We start from the raw sequence: 7,294 nt of genomic DNA on the forward strand, positions 1-7,294 counted from the left end.
ATACGGCTACAGCAAATCGTTAAACCGTCTCTCCGAAAATCGTAGTTTTGATGAAGGAACCCTTAATTGATTCAATTTTATGTATTTGTTGATTTAGATTTCATATGTGGATGCCGTATAACTTTTGATTAATAAATTGATTTGTTTAAAAAAAAAAAACTAAGTATTCATGAACTCCACTAGACTACAAATAAATTGTTGAAGGAAACATCAACAATGGGCAGATAATTGAATTGTATCAAATGTACGTGGATTTGAGAAAAGTTTGATCCTCGTTGTATTCCCCGTATAAGCGTTGTATCACATACTCAATGTACGTATGTTAATTAATTAGTCTAAAATAAATTAACTTAGAAGAATACTCCATGTATCAGATGTATAACACTTTTCACTCGATATGGGTGCGATAATCAATTGAAGTGTTCTTTCAAAAAAAAAAAAAACAATTCAAGTACCCATATTTCGGCTACATAAGATGGTTTCAAGTGAAAGCTTCTAATGTCGTATAGAATGAAGTATGAAAGTCTTAAATGGTTGGCTATAAGTAGTACGAACTGGGGTAATTTCCAATATCGATGATGGACACAAAGTAGTGACTAAACCTACTACGTACTAATCAAGTAATTTTGGTCTAATCAAAGAACGTAAGCATGCCAGTCAACACCTTTGACTACAAACTAATGTTTCATCTACTTATCCTTTTCAATCATCAATGTACATTTGTTGAATTGAAAAAAAAAAAAAAAAAAAATCTTTAATGTTAGTCACTCATTTTCCGAAGAGGCGATAGGATGACAGATTTAATCTTTAATGTTAGATCTTCATATTGAATTATCATAGATGGATGGGCCTTCATTCACAAGTCAACTCATAGGCCCAATAAATTTGTATTAGGTTCTATATGTAGATATGAATCTTGAGTTTCACTAAATTTGAATCCTCCTATAATTCGTTTGTAGTATCGCATGTTAAACGGGTGGGTAATAGCTTATCTCACCTAATGGCAAGGTGGATTCTTGGGGTTGCAAGGAATTTGTATATTTTGGACACAACATTGACGGAGCTTGATCTTATATAATGGTATAAAGAAATTATAAAAAAATAAAATAGTAATAAGTAAATAATAAAGTAAGGAATAGGGCTGGCAAAATCTGACCCGACCCAAAGTTACTGAGAGAAATCTGAATCCGACCCAAACTGAACCCGAACAACCCGAATTCGACTCGATTTGACCCAAATTTCATATTTCCTAATAATATTAAGTTTTACACTATTTTTGACAGTTTCTAAACATAATTCGAAAACTGATCCGAACCCGACCTTCTGACTCGAATTGCCACCCCTAGTAAGGATCATGTCAGATTGTCAAGGATTGACCTTGTTTGATAACGTCACATCCCAAAATAATTAGCTAAGCTAAACTAGTGAGATTAATCAAATAGGTATAATGTTGGCAGTTTATAAAGTTATAATTAGAAATCGGCAGCAAAAAGTCGGTATGTCCGAGTGGTTAAGGAGACAGACTTGAAATCTGTTGGGTTTCGCTCCGACGTTTTGGCTCCTTTTTTTTTCCACTTTTGCATCTTTCTCCAAACTTGATAATAGTCATATTTAAGCTTACATGTTCATGCCAGTATTAAATTAAGGGGTAACTTTTTGGTTAAGACGAATTCTTAAAGTATTTCAGAGGATCATATTTTGAAGTAATCAGTATGTACTTCGTAAAATTTATCGTTGATGTATTTGATAATAAGGTCAAAGGACGAAAATATTACTTCCTCCGTTTTTTTTTTATTGCATCATAGGGTTTTGGAGACAAAATTTGGTAGTGGAAAAAAAGTAAGAGAGAGAGACGTAAAAATACAAAATTGTCCATGTAATGTAAGATAAAATAAAAAGTAAGTGTGAAAAAGTAAGGGTATGTTGGGTATTTGCAGTGTGAACATAGATATTTTTTATCCTAAAAAGGAAATGATGCAGTAATAAGTAAACTTACTAAAGTAGTAAATGATGCGATAAAAAAAGAACGGAGGAAGTATAATAGTTCAATATCGATGATAAATTTGTCCTCATGTGTTTTATAATCTCTTCTTTAAAGTTCATGTCATATCGAAACATATATTATGTGCTTGTTTAGTTGACTAAAAAAAATGGCTATAAACTAGAAATTCATGGACAATGCAATTTTAGATATAGTTTGTTAACACAAAAAAGAAGAAATGGGTGAAGTAGAACTTTATGACAAATACGACTTCCCACAAAACATTTTATTTATATTAACCATAATTTTAATACTCATATAATCATGTTAGCCAAACAAATGCATTCCTTTTTTACGTTTTTTTTTTTTTTCTTCTTTTTGGTTTGAGATAAAAACACTACTTCGTAAATCGTAATGCAATACTAAATCACATGCTCTCATGTTAAAAAGTAAAATAGCCCATAAATCCATTTACCAGTTTTCACAAGAAAGACCAAACATTTTAGCCTACTAGTCCAAGTTGAAATTTTGGGCTCATTAACTTCCAAATATATACTGTTTCCTCTCTCCAAAGTCCAAACCCATCAACTACCACATTTCTATGTTGGTCTATAATCCTTTCATAAACCATATAAACTTTTTCATTTTTGTCAAGAAGCATTTTTGAGCTTCCACATGTACTGTAGTAGATTACAGTATAAAAATGAGAATGTAATGGAATAATTTTAGAAAAGATGCTGATTCAATTTTTTAAAGTAGATCTGTTAAAATAAACCCGACCCAAATAACCTCTTACTTGAATACAATTTCTACCATTGTGTCATGTAAATTCACCAAAAGGCAACCCATTTGCCCAAAAACAACCCGTTATTAAACAATTTCAAAATATCCACGGATCTCATTATCAACATTCACATCATTTGTTGCTTACCATTCCTTTTTTTGAAAGCAAGTCATTATTCTTTGATGTAAAATTGTCCTTAATTTGATTAGTATTTAAAGTTATATATCTTCCAAGGAAGTTGCTTATATATACATGCAACTAATTTTGATTCTAAAGCTTCAACTACTCCTCAATTATTAACCTATAAAGTCACAAATAAGGGAATGAAATACACTCAAGCTTAGTAATACACACTTCACCTAATTGCACCATCATCAACTTAATTAGTAAATTGAGTATATTTTAATTTAATTAAAGCTAAAACTCATTTGTTAATTGATTGATGACAAAAATCACAAAACTATCCTAATAGAGCAAAATTCATCTCTTTTCTTTCTCAAACTAAAAATAAAATAATATTTCTGTTTTCACATTTTTGTACTTTAATAGTACTAGCGTAGTACCTACAATTCTACAAAAGTGGAAGATAACCCTAGAAAAAGTAAAAAAAGGCTACCAACACTTTTTACTATGAAAATATTTATCAAATTTATTAATTCAGACTATTGTCGCATCTTTTTCAATCTCATATCCTTTTTATAAAAAATAATAATAAAATTATTAATTATCCCGAGATAGAGTATATTTGAATCAAATTAGTTAATTCAAAGGACAAATTCGTACTTTCAGTAACTGAAACTGAAACTGAATATTGTACGGAACACTTCACTAAAAAATTAAAGAAATTAAAAAATTCATTTAAAAATAAAAATAAAAATGATAATTCTCATTAATTCTTTCTAAAATAGTCGAATAACAAGAAAATTCCAACTCGGGATGACTCGTTCTTGCCATCGCTCCCCTGAGTCAAACTCACTAAAAACTCACCTAAAATAAACTCAATAACTCGTTTAAATCCTTCTGAATAAAACTAAAGGATTTAAACCCAGTTAGAAAAAACGCCAATTAATTCACATTTTTTCTGGCGTGTTTAATAATATTCAGCTGCCTTAATGAAAAAGCTGAAAATTCCAAAAAAAAAAAAAAAAAACACTGAGTTAACTCGACTCGAACGAGTCTACTCAACAGATTGATTTCTCGGGAATGCCGCGAAGCAAGGGTACGTGCGAGTGAGACTCATTGACTCGGCAACGACTCAGGAGATTTTCAGAGCGAGTTACGACTCGGATTGCATCTTCGAAGGCGAGCTCATCGCAAGGAATGTAGAGTGGGCCATCGGTATTATCGAACCCGAACTCTTCTTCAGCTTTCCGAAGAAGGTTCTGGAAGATTGGGTGGTTCAGGTGTGTCGCTTTTACGATGAATCGACGACCGTTGATTCCGACGGAGACCGCCACGTGTCCAGGTGGTACATCGAACGGTACGGATGCAATCGATGCCTTTTTCCGCCACCGTTTCAGCATTTGGGTTAGCCGTACAATGTGCCGTATACGATTGCTCCTCCACATAAAAACCCAGAAAATTGAAATTGGGAAGAGAGAGAGAGAGGAGAGAGAAAATTTGGAAAAATGGGGAATTTCGGAGTTTACTGTGTGTGGGAGTTGGAATATTTGTAGGGTTAACGGTTTTTAAGGGTTTATAAAGGAGTAAGTGGAATGGAGTGTAATTGCCCTTGTTTTTTAAGATATTTACGGGATTAACATTATTTTTCTTTTAACTGATTTCAAATTATCAATAGACTTTAGGATAATTTTGGGATTTTTATATGATTCTGATTTTACCGTTGATTTTTTATTTTTAACGGTTGATTATGGTGGAGTAGTGGATTGAGATTTGAGGGTAGGGTACTCCCGTCGTATCTTTTTAAGTGCATCACTTTCTAAAAATGATCGTTTTTTTAATAAGTATATCATTACCAAATACAAAAATCCTTCTCACCTTATATACATCACCCATATTTTAATAAGTGCTATACTTTGACCGGCATATAATTTTTAGCCAATTTAATTGATTTAAATAAAATAAGAGGGTAATTAAGGTAGTTAGAGTAAAAAAATTAAAGAAAGGTGGTGGAGTTGATAATTTATCGAAAAGTAATGTATATGAGAGGAAATAAGTAATAAAAAAATTAGTAGTGGGTTTGGGTGGGGACCATGAAAGAATAAAATATAATATTAAAATGTAACTTTTTTGTCAAAAAAGAAAGTGTAACACTTATTAAAATACGGTCGCATTTGGTAAATGTAACACTTATTAAAAGAATATTATTTCTCTCTTCCTTTTCACTCCACTATCATTTTACTCCCTCCCTGTTTAAATAAATGAACGTTTTTTTTTTTAATTATATAAATGAAACGTTTCTTTTTTAATAACTTTTCTCTATTTTTTTTAAAAATAAAATTCACTCTATTTTAAAAAATATTATACTAATTATTAGTCCCCACAAAACCCTTGATCGAGTAACCCCTGACCGACCGAATAATTTATCCCTAATCGACCAAGTAACCCCTGACTCATCGAGTAATCCTTAATCAAGTAACCCCTGATCGATCGATTAACCCCTAACCGACCGAATAACCACTGAATAAGTAACCCCTGAACGAGTAACTTTTAAATAAGTAACCCCAGCCACACAAAAAACACGCTATATGTTTAATTACCATTTTTATGGCTGAATCTAAACATATTTTTTCTATTTAATAAATAACAAAAAAATGTACTTCGTAAATTATTAACTATTAACAATTTTACTGTAATACTGATCGAGTAAGCCTTATAACACTAGCGAAGTAACCCTAAGAATTTAATTTAATTTTTTTTTTTGGTAATTAACGAAAAATAAATTTATGTATAATAAAATAGTACCATTTTGAAAAATAGAATTATTTTGGTATATAAAATGGAAAGTGTAATATTAATATTTTAATAAATAATTTTGAATCAATTAAAAAAATCCTAATTTTATCCGTGCATACACTAAGCCAAGTGGGGACAGCTGTCCCCCCCCACTTTTTTTAAAAAAATAATAAAAAAAAAATAGTTATAAATAATTGTGTGCGACAAAATGATGATGAAAAATAGCTGGTTTAGTTGTCAAGCTCTTGTAAAGAGCTCTTTGTGGTCATAGGTTCAATCCTTGTCTCTAACATTTTTTTTTTTCCTCATTTTTATTTTAAAAAATTTCCCCTTTCCTAAATCATTTCCCCACTTCATAGTTCATAGATATGGTTTTTTTTTTCCTTTCATTTATAAAACAATTATGCAACAACCAAAAGTAATTGTTCTTTTCCGGAGCCCCATTGATTCAACTAGAAGTATAGAAGTAGTGATGTTTAATTAAATCATGTACTATCTTCTAAATTACCTTAGCAATATACATAATTTTTTTTTTAATAATTGCTCAAATTGCAACCCCAAATTATTGGTTGTAATAGGGATTGATTTTATTATATATGTCTATATAAATTAAATTACCAAAAGGTGTGGGAATATAGTTATAGCTACCAAAGTGTCGATATAAATTAAATTAAAATAGTGGGAATATAGTTATAACAAATTACAGTTTGATTATTATCTTGACCTTATCCATTAAGAGCTACTCCATATTCCTATATATATATTAGTCTAATGACCAGGTGATTCGTGGATTGTTGATAAAATTTAAGATAAACTTTAATTTTGGCTTGAATGCACTGGCGGAGCCAAGTGGGGACAGTTGTCCTCCCCCACTTTTTTTTTTAAAAAAAAAAAATAGTTATAAACAATTGTGTGCTACAAAAAGATAATGAAAAATGGTTGGTTTAGTTGTCAAGCTCTTTACAAGAGCTCTTTGTGGTCACAGGTTCAATCCTTGTCTGCAACAACCAAAAGTAATTGTTCTTTTCCTGAGCCCCATTGATTCAATTAGAAGTCTAGAAGTAGTGCTGGTTAATTAAATCATGTTCTAACTTCTAAATTACCTTAGCAATTTACATTATTTTTTTAATAATTACTCAATTGCAACCCCAAATTATTGGTTGTAATAGGGATAGATTTTATTACATATGTCGATATAAATTAAATTACCCAAGGGTGTTTGTCAAATTATATAACATCCTTAATCCGTCCCCCCCCCCCCTACGAGGAAAATCTTGGTTCCGCCACTGCTTGAATGTTAAATACGGTCAAATAATCTTTTTTTGAATCATATCGCTTATTTACATAATAGTGTATTTTTTGTACTTTTGTTTGTAAATAGATATCTATGCTATTATTGACTTGAAATTATTTTTATACTGAACTTAAATTATTTTTACTGAACTGAAAATATTTTTACAAGCTAAAACTACTTTATGAGTTAAAACTTATTTTTTCTAATTCTCTATCTTTTTTAAATAAATTAAATATATTATAAATGGATCTTATTTTAAAGAACTTTTTAAAACAAATTTTATGATGGAAATTGAACCGAGTTATAGGATATTTATTAA

Source organism: Chenopodium quinoa, unplaced genomic scaffold (assembly GCF_001683475.1).
Source record: "Chenopodium quinoa cultivar QQ74 unplaced genomic scaffold, ASM168347v1, whole genome shotgun sequence".
NCBI classification, from domain to species: domain Eukaryota; kingdom Viridiplantae; phylum Streptophyta; class Magnoliopsida; order Caryophyllales; family Amaranthaceae; genus Chenopodium; species Chenopodium quinoa.